The following is a 13,196-nucleotide window of genomic DNA, read 5'->3' as shown; positions in this document are numbered from 1 at the left end:
AATTCGGAGGACATGTTTACAAAGGTGGTTCCCGCAGAGAAGTTCCGATTTTGTTTGACTTCCCTATGTCTAACGAAAGGTTGATGAAAATGGTGTGCACATGAAAAGCGACGGCGATGGTGAAGCTATGATGGAGACGATTAGAGATGGAGCCATGGTTCATAATGATTGAAGCCATTGTGGAAATTGTTGTAAAATGTCTTCAATTTGTACATGCAACCGAAGATCGATCGATTGACCAACCTTGTCGATCAATCGAGTGAACCCCAATTTACACAGATTGGTTGCTGGATAGTTTTGGATAGTTTTGATCGATTGAATTGTCCGGTTGATTGATCGACATAATTTAAAATATTCTTGTAAATTCTTTGAACAGTTTTGATCATGTTTGATTAATTGAACATGGGTGCTCGATCGATCGATGCTTACGTCGACGACACACACAATTTTATGTAATTGCACAATTAGTTTCCTATCCGTATATTATGCTATATATATGAGTGTAATTGCAATATTAGGGTATTCCAATCAAGGCTTAAATGTTTTCAAGGTTTGAAGAGGAGAAACGAGAGGGTTTTCTAACATTGTAAGTTGATTAATCTCTTATATTTTTGTTTTCATAGTGAATCGTTGTCACTTTATGTCGTGGTTTTTTCTTGCAATAGTTTTCTACATAAAATTGTGTAGTTGTACATGCTTTATTTACAGTATCGAGATTTGCTTCCGTAGCCTCCCAACAATCATATCAAGATGTAATTAGAGAAATAAAGCGAATTCAAAACTCAAGTGAATAACGCCATAGAAAACATTGGAGATAGAAAAATCCACCATTAAAACCTTATTAGGGTCCACAAAATATTGGATTAGGCTGGACTCACCTTATAACAAAGTTTATATATATATATATATATATATGGGAAATGGTACAGTGAGGTCGACCTCATGGGAAGTGTGGGCCCTACCATAATGTGTGTTGAACATCAACACCAAGCATTTGATGGCTCCCCTTTAAGCTATGGGATATCCAAACAATGAGTCATATACGGAGCTTAGGTTGGCCATACCATCTAAAACCATGTGAAGACATACCTAAAACATATAAAAGCACTTGGTGGGGCCCACCTGAGTTTTGGATGTTGTTGAAACTTAGTCTGACCCCTCATCCAAGTGGGACAATGAGTTGGATTTATGAACAACATCTTGGTGGGCCCAAAAAATGATTATGAATGTTTTAATGAGAGAGTAACCCTTCTCAACTGTTGTATGTGGTGTGGCCCACCCAAGTCATGGACTGACTTAATTTTTAAGCCAGTGGCCCACCATGGAATAGTGGATTTGACTGATGGTGTTGATGTTCGACGCACATCATGGTGGAGCCCACACTCTCGACCTCATGGAAAGTTCTCATGAGGTCGAACTCATGGTACCATTTCCATATATATATATATATATATATAGTCTTACCTGGGCAGTCCATGTGATGCGGCATCCCATGAAACCTCATGGGACTAATTTTCACCGTGATATATATAACATGTCTCTTAATGGATTTATGAGTTACATGAGTTTAAACTCAGACCGTGTGTGTGTATAAACCTGTCGATTTATGAGTTACATGAGTTTAAACTCAAACAGTACCACAGTTATTTAGAATTCTGAAAACAGCTAGCATCACGGATAAATACTTCAAAGAATTCATTCCTGCCAGCAGCTTAACCTCGAGTGGGTCCACTTTGATTGGTATATCATAAATAACTAAATGTTCACCTTTCTAAGTAGGGTAATGGCCGAAGACTGGACCATATATATATATATATATATATATAGTGGGCCATCATGTTTTATGGCATGCATCTTCATTGTTGTGGGACACGGATCTGCATGCCTTGTTTTTAGACTCATGTCCTATTACGGATATTCTTTTAAAAATCTATGCTGACAACAAATCTACCTCGTTTTTCGACTTATGTCCCATTACGGATACTCTTTTAAAATTCTCAAACATGGTTTGGCCATTTTTTAAAGCTAGCATCAGTAACAAACGAAGCCTAAGAGTAAGATCATCCGGTGGAGCTGGCCACCTAACTACGCACCCAATCCATTCTTCAGAAAATGGTGGGCCCCACACCCCCATAACCGATCTTGTACACGTTTTCCCTGCACATACGGCCATCCTACATATATCATTTTCATGATAAGAGAATCTAATCTATCTGCAGAAGTCATGAGATCCGTCTATACGTCGGTCCATCTGGACCTTTCAATGAATGGGTCACGTAATGGAAGGACTGCTCGAATATGGTAGTCGTGAGATGTTTATATCATTCTAGACCTTTTGTTTTTCTAAGCCGTTCATTTGAGATTTCTCTGACCGTCCAAAATGGTGATGGATGGAATGGTTTTGGACTTCTAGTCCGTCCCAAATTTAGCCTATGCTCATCCAAGAGGAGGCCCAGTGATTAGACGGTCTAGATCCATTTCCAGGTTCACAGTCTGTGTTTACTAAAGTTGGTAAAATTTGCTTAATGGTACCAAACGGATAGAATATTCCGTGAAGTCTGTTTTGAGATATGGTCAATGTACAGAATCATACATCTTGGACGGTTTAGATTGATATTTATGAATGGGAGGTGCACAGATACTGCTGCATGAGTATAGATCGTGGTGCTCTGGTGGATCATCATTAAAACCGTTCATTGTTTCGTCAGCAGCGTCATGACAGAAGGCATGGAGCATTCTCATCGCCAACCGTGTGACCACGTGGCAGTATGTCAAGATTCAACGACGAAAAAACTTCCCCTGCCCCTATCCGGACGCCGAGTACGTGGTTCCGAGACTGTGGGGCCCACCTTGATGTATTTGTTTTATATCCACGACGTCCATCCGTTTTGCTAGATCATTTCTAAGTAAAGAGCATGAAAAAAAAAATAAAAATAAATCCAAACGGGCCAAACCATAGGAAACAATGGTGATTGAATGCCCACCATTAAGATCTCCCCGGTGCTACAAAAGTTTTGGATCAAGCTCATATTTGTGTTTTCTCTCCTCAGACCTGAGGTTTGTGGGAACTAGGGCTGTAGTCGAACTGAGTTAGCTCGGTTAGGTGGCTCCACTTGGCTCGCAAAAGCTTGATTTAACTTGATTGGAAACTGAGTTCGGGCAGAGACAAGCTGATTTTTTGAACCTAAAATAATTCTGAGTCGAGTTTAAGCTTGCTCGGGCTCAACTCAACTCCAATTGAACCCTAACTTGAATCGGTCTAGTCGGGTGACTTGGTTACATTGTTATTAATGTTGCTCTCAAGTGTTTGATGAAATGACTCAATAAAGTATTGGCCAGTGGCAATAAAGGCATGCATGTGAAACAAATATATTTTTTAAAATTTATTTATTTTAATATTACCTACAGAGTGTTTGATGAAATACTTATAAAACTATTGTTGCTGTTTTACATACAGTAAGAATTTGAAGATGCAGCCCATGTGTTTGTAAAAATGCCACGTAGATAAACTTATCTCAATCTTAGCTCAAACATGACTCAAGTTGGCTCAAGTTACTGGCTAAACCAAGCCAAGCTGGCCATTTAAGCTCTAAGCCGAGTTGAGCCATGTCAAGCTCAACTCGTTTTGACTTGTGCATACTCTTAGTGTGAGCTTATCAATTCAAAAATAAATATCACAGTGAGCCCTATAAAGTTTTTATTTGCCACATTTCAAAACTTTCAAGGGCCCACCTAAATTTATTTGCCATTTGAAATATTTATAAGTTTACACAAACCTATATGACGGGAGAATACAAATATCACCTCGATCAAAAACTTTTGTGGCCCTTAAGAAGGTTTCAATGGTGGGCGTTCAATCACCACTATTTCCTATGATGTGGTCTACTTCGACTTTTGATTTCCTCCATCTTTGGGCTCATGCCCTGATATGAGCTGAAAAAATGGATGGTCAGCATGGATAAAGAAACATACATAACGATGGGCCCTACGGCGGATAATACCTCCTAGCTGGATGGTGTTGGGATCCCCACCATCCGCTTCCCGATGAAATGTTGTAAGTCAGGTTAACAGGCGGGCGCCTGGATGAGAAGGCTCCCATACGCGTGTGAATTAAGAAATCTCCAACAGCTATCCTGGAATACATTACTACGTATTACAATAAGACGTTCCATGATCCAAACCGTTTAAATGATGGGCCTCACTTGGATACGGTACAGAAAAATAAATATCTTAAATCTGAAATTTTCAACTCTTTGATTATTCGCCACTTCTCGTTTCAACATGTTTGTCTTCTCATCCCTTTAACGATAAAAGGGTTGAAACATTTCAATCTGACATTTTTTGGGTATTTCCAATCGACTGTATGGTCCACCGTATAAACGGTTTAGATTATTTGAAAACGACCATAATCCATCTGCTAAGGTCCCGATGTATCGTATGACAGTACATCCGAATGTATTCTACCAAACCTCACCTCTGCGTGTACGCAAGTCAAAAGTTCATGGTCAACTATGCCACGCAATACGCATGGGCGTTTTGGTAAGGTTTTCTATTTTAGAAGAAGACCGTATGCATCCTTGAGAAGAGCCCGCCCAAAAAGAGACGGGTCTTACCTAGTTCTTATCGAAATGACTATTATACCCTTAATTCACGGGCGCGCGTACTCTCGACGCGACGTCATTCTGGCATGAAATTACTGATGGGCAGTTATTTCATACTCTGGCAGAGTATGAACCTCGATATGCAGGCACTCAGAAAGCGTACACCTGACATGCATTAACTTAATTAAACAGCGGAAGTCATAGTCCCAAAATTAGATTGATTGAACAATTCTAACCACTGATTCTTGGATGTTTTTATTTTTTTATTTTTTTTGAAATAGTACCGTTGGATTTTTTTTTCCTTTTAACCGTCCAACACATGTCAAGTAATCTGATAGTCAGATAATCATAGAGTCTTAATTTTTATTCACGATACATCATATGGGATTCATAAAATGGACAGGCTAATTTGATTTAATTATATCCTATGTACGCAATTTTAAGTAATTTTTAGCTGCCTGTGTATCATCCATCAACTCTGCCAGAGGAACAAAGCTTTTCTCATTCTTTTATACATCTGTAAATAGCGTCACTGCGAAATAAAAAGATACTTATATTTTTCTGACCAAGGTATTTATGCGGTGTTCGACTGGACAAGTTCTATTGTACACTTGAATATTTATTTATTTATTTTCATTGAAGATCCCATTTTTCAGTGATCCAAACCGTTGATTGTATTTTAACCGTGGTTTAAGATCTAATAACCAAGAAACGTCCTATTTAAATCTCAATCCTTTGAACTGGAAGTTGTTAAACAATCGGCTAAGAACTGAAATTCTAAAGACTAAATGAATGGGGCCTTCCGATCAGAGATCTTTTCGGTGAATGGTCCGTACGATCTTGCACCCATCATATTAACGGTTTGGATCCCTCGATATTTGACCTACTAATACAAACTAAAACCCAAGTGTACGGTATGGATCGGACCAATAGCATTCTATATGGTACGGTACTTCATTTTGACCCGTATTCATATGTATCCCACGGTCGCTGATTATGGGGGCTTGACGAGTTTACCCCCCTTATAAACGAAATCTTCCAAAACACCATCGGTTCATTACAGGTCGGTGCATCGATATGTAACTTTGATAGGCAATCAACTCCATGCGCCAATACCAGTAATACCGGTACATGGCTTTTCTAGCGATCGAATGCATTAAAATAAATAAGAGAAATTGACCACTGTCAACGCCAGCTTTTACCCGGCGTCTTTTAAAAACGCTCCCAAGCTCTACTTCCCAAAGGAAACCATTCGGACACACTATTCGCAGACGAAAATATCATTGTATTAACGGTGGCTTAAATACCTATAGCTACGGTTATAATCCGTAACTATAGGTAGAGAATACAAGGATAATTACGTCCGCCAATAGTGTGTCCGTACAGAATGGTTTACTTTAAGAAAGTAATGTGTGGGAGCGCTTTGAAAAGACGCTGGGTAAAAGGTGGCGTTTACAGTGGGCAATTTCTCAATAAATAATCTCCCTGATTAATGCATTCAATGTCTTGTTGTGTGGGCCCATCTATTTTTAAAGACCATGATAGGACGTGAGTATAAAAATCAGTCAAGTGGGCCACCTCAAATGAAACATTAGCAGCGGAGACGTCGACCGAAGGAACCTTCCTGGAGCTGCAAATGCATTCATATGCCATCCAATCAGTTCATAGAGTTACTATCACTTGCATAAACTGTAGGCACAAACAGTATCCTGGATAAGAGGTGTACACGAGTTGAGCCGAGCCGAGCTGGGTGCTCGTCTAGGACTGCTTGAGTCTTAGCTCATGCTTAGCTCGGCTCGGCCTTCGAGCTCGGAACAACAGTTCGTGCTCGGCTCGGCCGAGTTCGAGCAGAGTTCGAGCCAAGTTCGAATCGAGTTGCCCATAAGCAACTCTCGCTTTCCCTCTTCGAAGATCTGCCAGATTGCAAGCCGGAGGGAGAAGCGGGGTTGGGTCTCAGATCAAGTGATTTAATTTGAAGAGATTAGATTCTTTTAAGTCTTTAATGCTGTTGGAATTTGGGTTTTTTCTTGTGGAGGGATTTGAGATGTGATTTTTCTATGGGTTTTTAGGGTTTTCCTTTGGAGTTTCTTAACCTAGCAAGATCTGACTCATTTTTTATTTTTATTTTTATTTTTATTTTTATTTATTTTTTTAAAAGTTTTATGTAGTTGCCAAGATCTTTAAAAAAAAAAAATAATAATTTTGAAAAAGTTATCTGGATTTTGTTTCTTTTTTGGGGTTTTTGGTTAAAAGGATTTTACACAGGGATCAAGATTTGATTTTTATGTTCATATATATATATCCTTTTTCTAAGGTTCTTGAAACAATTAAGATCCTGTATTATTATTATTTTTCTCTGAAATGGTGTTTGGTATTTGGGTTGTAATGGTTTTCTTTTTGGATATTTCCACCCCTATAATTTGATAGTTCCACCCATACAAGGTATGGTTTTTTTTTTGAAGGGTATATATACCATGTACCGAGTTGAGCCGAGTTCGAACAGTATTCGATTCAAGTTGAGTCGAGCTGGGGCAAGATCGAACTCGGCTCAAACTCTTTTCGAGCTTCAAAAATTAGCTCGACTCGGTTCAAACTCAGCTTCGATCCGAGTCGAGTCAAGCAACTACCAAGCTAACTCTGCTCGTGTACAGCTCTAATCCTGATACAATACTTATGTAACCCCCGGTTGTTCAGTCTCCGCTGTTTAGTGTGGTATGGCCCACATGAGTTTTGGATCTGCTTTATTTTTACACTCTATCCTAATATGGTCTTCCAAAATAAATGAGCAAAGTAGATTTTTTGTAAACATCCATGTCAGCCCCACACAGCTGCAGGCACACAGGAGTATCCTCATGCCCAAGGTCATAGGCAATCCGCTTCGCTAAAAAGACCACATAATGTTTTTCACACGATGTTGGACAAAGTCAAGGTCAATCTCATGAGTGGTTAGGATTGAAAGAAAGATATTAGGCTGTGAAGTCCAATCAAATGGTCTAGTGCACTATAGCTTCCAATTAGAGCTGGACATCAAGTCGGGTTGGACTGAGTTAGGGTTGACCCGATTCGATCCGATTTTGAAATAGGCATGACCTGAACTCACCTAACTCAGTATCAAGTTTGGCATGCCTAACCCAATCCGAGTCTGGGTCTAGCCTGAACTAATTTAGACTGAGTCCAACCCGATCACAAGTGCCAAGTCAGGTCAAGTCGGATCGGGTGCAGTGAGTATCCATGGGTTAAAATCACAACTCAAAACCTAGATGCACTAGCTAGAATTTTAACCTCTCCATTAACTGCACGGTATCTAAAATCTGAAACATCGTGTTTGAGTTTTTAATTTTATTTTTTTTAAATATATATGTACAAGTCAAGTTTTGAATTGAGTTGGATTTCGGGTCGAGTTGAGTTACTGGGTGACTCAAACTTGACTCGATTTGAGTTCAGATTGGAAGAAGTCAACTCGATTTGGATCGACTCACCAACTCAGTTCGCATCGAGTCTGATCTAAATGATTCGAGTTTTTCAAGTTGAGTCTTTTCGTGCCCAGCTCTACTTCCAATGAATATAACTTTACAAGCATATTGTATATGTGTATTATATACCATAGGAAAGCTATAAACTATTGAAAATCATTGCCAAATATTAATTTAATTAGAATATTTAATTCTTAAGTAAATTCTAGTTGAATAAAACCAATAAAGTCATTTGTTATGAAACTCAGTTCTTAAAGTTGGGGTATTAGTAAGTTTAGAAATGAGGAGAACTCTTCTATATAAGAGCCAACTAGTACAGAAAAATCATATGCAAAAGCTTTCCTACTCTCTAATACTTTTGAATAAAGTAATTTTTTAGTTTTTTCTCTCTCCCCTCTCAACCATCTTCTTTTTCTTATTCCTTCTTCTTCGTGGATGTGAAGGCCTTCTTTTGATAGCTTAGTGATGGGGTTTTCCTCCTCAGTTCAGAGGAGAGATAGTGCAGCCGGTTGAAAATTTAAGTGTTTCACCGTGCTGCTCGACCAGTCAAGTGGACTGCTTGACCAGTCGAGTGAATAGTGCTCGACCAGTCGAGGGTCACTCGAATCAAAGTTCAGTGAGCTCAGTGAACAGTACTTGACTAGTAGAGGGTCTGGCTCGACCGGTCGAGTGAACAGTCTCGACCAGTCGAAGACTCTGCTCGACTAGTCGAGGCTATACAAATTCAGTCTGGATTTTGTGTGGACTGCGAAAATTGGAGGCGGTTTTGCAAAGGTGTGAAAGGGAGTTGCCTAGACTATAAATATGGGTTCCTAGGGTTTTTCTAGGGTATTGAGAAGACTTTCTAAAGCTATTGTGTTAAGGGTTTTCACGACTAAGGTGAGAGAGAGAGAAAGAAAGGGAGAGAGAGGAAGCTTGTGGAAGGGAGTTTTCGCAGTCGACGTATCAGCGCTTTTACGTCATCATGATCGGTGAGATCTCTCTGTTTTTCTTCTATTCTCTTATTGTTTATCCACTCCTGCATGAGTGAAGAAAGTTTGATCTAAGCGGTGTGTGCTTGTGATCAGTTGCAACATTTTACTTCATAGTAAATTGTTGCTCTGGACTAGGTCCCGTGGTTTTTACCTCTTCGAGGGTTTTCCACATAAAAATCTCTTGTGTCATGTGGTTTATGCTTTGATTTATTTCATTGCTTTATTATCTTATAATTCTGGTGTTTTTGGGAGGCTAGATCCTAAGGTTTTGTGCAACAGCCCCCAACAAAGTGGTATCAGAGCCAGGTTCATTGAACGGAGTGGGACTGGTTCTGAATTATGGAAGGTGGCTCATCAAGGATGATGAGCCTCAATGGTTCTAACTGGACCATATGAAAGGCTAAGATGGAGGACTTGCTTTATTGCAAGGACTTGTATTCTCCAATCCAAGCCATATCAGCAAAGTCAAAGGATATGACAGATGATGATTGGAAGAAATTGGACCGGAAGACGGTGGAGTTTATTAGACAATGGTTGAATGATTCCGTGTTCCACCATGTATTTACGTAGACCTCAGCTGCTAGCCTATGGCTGAAATTGCAAGGACTATATGAGAGGAAGACAGCCAGCAATAAGTTTTTCCTGATACGATGACTTGTGAATCTCAAGTTCAAAGATGGTGGTTCTGTGGCTGAGCACATGAATGAGGTCAGCAATATATTGAACCAGTTCTCCGCTATGAAGATGGTTCTGGACGATGAATTACAGGCTTTGCTATTGCTTAGCTCATTGCCTAATAGTTGGGAGACAATGGTGGTGTCTCTAAGTAACTCCGCACCAGACAAAAAGGTATCCATGGAACAGGTAACTATATATCTCTTCAATGAGGAGATAAGGAGGAAGTCTCAGGGGTCCACTTAGCAAGAGGCCCTTTGTGACACAAGAATGAGGGAGAGGAAAGAACAGAAAGGGTGGGAAGGCTCAAGATAAATCAAGAGACAAGTCGAGTACCAGGAAGGATGTTGAATGCTGGAACTGTGGCAAGAATGACCACTATAAGCATGAATGTCGTAAGAATAAGAACAATAAGAAAGGAAAAAGAAAGGAGAAGGAAGATGAATCAGATTCCACTACGGCGCTTTAAATGGTGATGTTGTAGTTATTTTTTCTGTAGATCATGATGTTTGTCTCACGGGTACAAGTCAGGGCACTGACTGAGTGATAGACTCAGGAGCCTCTTTTCATGCGACTCCACGCAGGGACTGCTTCATAAGCTATAAGTCAGGTGACTTTGGGACCTCGAAGATGGAAAATTCTAGCGTATCGAAGATTGTAGGGGTCGGTGTTATTTGTGTGAAGACCGACGTGGGCTGCACATTGGTTCTCAGGGATGTGAGGCATATCTCAGACCTTCGCTTTAACTTGATGTCGACGGAAAGGTTGGATGATGATGGCTATGAAAGCCGATTTATTGGTGGGCATTGGAAGCTCATCAAGAGTTCATTGATCGCGGCCAGTGGAAAGAAGTGTTGCACCCTTTGCAAGGCAAGTATCAATGTGTGCAAGGGTGGGTTGAACGCAGTGGAAGAATCAACTATTGACATGTGACATAGGCGTCTAGGCCACATAAGTGAAAAATGGCTTCATCTACTAGCAAAGAAGTAGCTCCTTCCAGACATGACAGGTATACCTCTCAAAACTTGTATTGCTTATTTATTAGGAAAACACCATAGAGTTTCATTTTTTAAATCTGTTTCTCATGTTAATAAAGTGCATGCATTAGATTTGATTTATTCTGATGTTTGTGGTCCTATGAGGACAAAAACCTTGGGTGGGGCATTGTGTTTTGTCACTTTTATAGATGATGCATTTAGGAGGGAATCCAAGGACGAGATCGTTGGTGTGTTAAATTGTTTCATGCTATGGTCGAGAGAGAGAGACAGGTAGATCATTGAAGTACATCCGCACTGATTATGGTGGTGAATACATCGGTGACTTTCATGAGTATTGTAAGTCCCTGGGTATACGGCATGAATAGACAGATCCCAAGACCCCTTAGTATAATGATATGGCTGAGCGAATGAATCGCACCATTGTAAAGAGAATCAGATGTATGTTATCTCATGCGAAGTTGTCCAAGACGTTCTGGGGAGAAGTAATGCACACGATAGTGTACTTGATAAACGGTCTCCATCAGCCCCATTAAATGGAGTACCTGAGAAGGTGTGGACTGGATAGGATCGATCGTATAGTCATCTCAGGGTATTTGGGTGTAGGGCATCCGTGCATGTATCAAAGGACGAGAGGTCTAAACTCGATATGAAGATAAGGCAGTGTGTGTTCTTGGGGTACGGTGATGAAAAGTTCGGTTACAGATTGTGGGATCCAACCGAGAAGAAGCTCGTCAGGAGTAGAGATGTGGTTTTCTTTGAAGATCAGTGTATAGAAGACATTGGTAAGCTAGAGAAGAATTAGCCTAATTCAGGTGAGCTAGAGGATATGGATCCGGTTATTCTTCCCGTGGTGTCTAATGATGGGCGAGTACAGCAAGGTGTAGAGGACGAGGGAGTTCCTACAGAAGATGGACCAGGGGAGCAGCCCCCACTTGATCCAGCTATTGAGTCACAGGTGAGGAGGTCATCTAGGGACAGACAGCCGTCCAAGAGGTACTTGCCGCATGAGTACATTATGTTCATTGATGGGGAGAGCCAAAAGAGTATTCTGAGGCCCTAGCCCATGAGCATAAGGGGGAGTGGTTGAAAGTTATGCAAGATGAGATAAAATCCTTGTATAAGAACCACACCTATGATATGGTGAAACTGTCTAAGAGTAAGAAAGCTCTAAACAATAAGTGAGTATTCAGAAAGAAGGTTGAGTAGAATAATTCACAGACGAGGTTCAAGGCCAGACTTGTGGTGAAAGGGTTCGGTCAGAGGAAAGGTATAGACTTCGAGGAGATATTCTCACCAGTGGTGAAGATGACATCTATATGGGTGTTGCTTGGATTAGCGACTAGCATGGATTTGGAGATAGAGCAGTTAGATGTTAAAACTGCCTTTCTCCATGGTGACCTGGAAGAAGATATCTACATACACTAACTAGAGGGGTTCAAAGTCAAGGGTAAAGAGCATATGGTGTGTAGGTTAAGGAAGAGCTTGTATGGGCTGAAACAAGCTCTAAGGCAATGATACAAGAAGTTTGACTCGTTCATATTACAACATGGGTATGACAGAACGGAGTCGGACCACTGTGTGTTCGCACGCAAGTTCTCAGATGGTGATTTCTTAGTTCTACTGTTATACGTTGATGACATGCTCATCATGGGAAAAAACATCAAGAAGACTGACAAGCTGAAACAGGAGTTGGGCAAGTCGTTCGTGATGAAAGACTTGGGCCCAATTAAGTAGATCTAAGGAATGGAGATAACCCGTGACAGAAGCAACAGGAAGCTTTGGTTGTCAAAAGAGTGGTATATTAAGAAATTTCTAGAGCGGTTTAATATGAATGCATCGAAGCCGGTCAGTACTCCACTGGATGGTCACTTCAGATCGAGCGACAAGCAGTGTCCTAAGATGAAGGTAGAGGTGGAAGAGAGGAGGAAGATACCCTACGCGTTAGCAGTAGTAAGTTTGATGTATGCTATGGTGTGTACATACCCAAGCATAGCATATGCAGTTGGTGTTGTCAGCCGGTATCTTACCAATCCTAGCAAAGAGCATTGGATAGCGGTGAAGTGGATACTGCGGTATTTAAGAGGCTCATCCAGGTTGAGCCTATGCTATGGTGATGAAAAACCTGTGTTAGAGGGCTACACAGATGCAGATATGGCAGGTGACATAGACTCTAGGAAGTGTATATCGGGGTTCATGTTCACGTTTGCAGGGGAAGCGGTCTCTTAGCAGATCAAGCTACAGAAGGTCATAGCATTGTCGACGACAGATGCCGAGTATATTGCAGTCACAGAGGCATGTAAAGAGATGTTTTAGATGAAGAGGTTTCTACAGGAACTTAGCCTGAAGAAGGAGTAGCACGTGATCTATTACGATAGTCAAAGTGCTATTCACTTGAATAAGAATCCAAGTCAGCACTCCAAGTCGAAACACATAGAGATTCGGTATCACTAGATCAGGGATACTTTGGAACTGAAG

The sequence above is a fragment of the Magnolia sinica genome, chromosome 11, assembly GCF_029962835.1.
Source record: "Magnolia sinica isolate HGM2019 chromosome 11, MsV1, whole genome shotgun sequence".
Taxonomy (NCBI): domain Eukaryota; kingdom Viridiplantae; phylum Streptophyta; class Magnoliopsida; order Magnoliales; family Magnoliaceae; genus Magnolia; species Magnolia sinica.
This window is presented reverse-complemented; position numbering follows the sequence as displayed.